Raw genomic sequence first — 1,604 nt, 5'->3', positions numbered from 1 at the left:
GATTTCTTTCTTTTTTTGAATGTTTTTTTCTCTTTGCATTATGTTTGTGAAATTTATATTTCCCTATCTCCACACTCACAGATTCTTTCTTTTGTCATTGTAGGTCTCCTAATAAGCTCAGGAGTTTATCATGAGTTTCTTCATTTCTGTTTTAGCTTTTTTTTATTTCTAGCATTTCCCTTTGATTCTTTCTTAGAATTTCTAACTCTGCTTATATTACCCACATATTATTGTATATTGTCTATTTTTCTTCAATCCTCAAGATATTTATTTTCATTCACACTGAGATATAGCATGTCTATCACATCCAAGTCTGATTGTGATGATTGTACTGTCTGTTCAGATTCTATCTTCCTGTTTTCATCATGCTTTGCAATTTATTGTTGAAATTCAGACATGTATTGGGTAATAAAACCGGAGGTAAATACTGTGAGAACTTGCTGGTCTCTAGAAGTTGGGGTGTGTTTAATGTTTTCTGTGACTACGTGTTTCAGAAATGTCACAATCCTTGAGTGTCCTTGCTTTTGCCCTCTCAAGTGTGGGCTTCCCTCAGAGAGAGACTATATCTTGAAGTACAGCTTTTATAGCTCTACCCTACCATCTGTGTATTGGAACACTCTTGGTGTGTTTGTTTTACTGTTCATTTTGTGATTTTGGGCTGGATTTTCACTGAGCCTATTCCCTAATCTATATTAGGACTATGCTGAGGATTAAGTAAAATCTTAAATGAAAACATAGAACAACATGCCTAGTTTAGAATAAATTCTTGATTAATTCATTGGTAATATTTGGCTCTAAGCCCTTCTTTGCTGCTGGTTTACTTTGATGATGACCCAGAATGACTTTGCCTCCAACTATATAGTTAGAATCAGAACCCAACTCTCCTTATCCCAGTGGCCCAGCTGGAGGAATGTCGCAGTAAGCTAGTTTCTTAAAAATAAATGAAGGGTGCCTTTCCATGTACCTGGAAGCTTTAAGCAGCACCTAATGACACATTTAAGTACAGGCCCTGCCGGAACCACTTCACTCTCTTGAGAAAATAATAACCTTCCTAATTGCACACTGACCCAAGATACATTCTCACAAGTAAATAATGCACTGCTCAGAAGCATCCTAATTAGGTATTTACCTCAGAGATCGCAATGGCTTCACACCGCTCCCCAGAGAAGTGTATAACATCGTATCAGGGCCGACAGGACTGAAAAACAAACCAGCATCAAGAAAATAAACCGTGTCAATGATTTTCCATGAGAAAGCAGAGGACTAGGGCTGAGGAGGAGGAACCTTTGGCTAACTGGAGGTCAAGCAGCCTCTTTGTGCAAGTAGATCAGCTTCCCGCGAAGACAGTCATAACTTGGGTGGCGGGGACTGCCCCTTCTTGACCTGCTCCCCAGAATTAGTGGTCAGGGCTCTGTGGGGGACAGATTTCTGGAACAAAGCCTGGCACAGCAGCTGCTGCAACTCCAGTCATTGGGGTGCGTGTGTGGGGCGGTGAGGGAGTGCTCTCTGTGTCCCCCTCCCAGTTCTTGACGTGGGCCACCATCAGTCTCTGGAGAGGTGAGGGAGCGTCAGACGGCCTTGTCTGAATACGGAGGGTTTCCTCT

The sequence above is a fragment of the Condylura cristata genome, unplaced genomic scaffold (genome assembly GCF_000260355.1).
Source record: "Condylura cristata isolate star-nosed mole 26May11 unplaced genomic scaffold, ConCri1.0 scaffold00013, whole genome shotgun sequence".
NCBI classification, from domain to species: domain Eukaryota; kingdom Metazoa; phylum Chordata; class Mammalia; order Eulipotyphla; family Talpidae; genus Condylura; species Condylura cristata.
Note: the sequence above shows the minus strand (reverse complement) of the source record.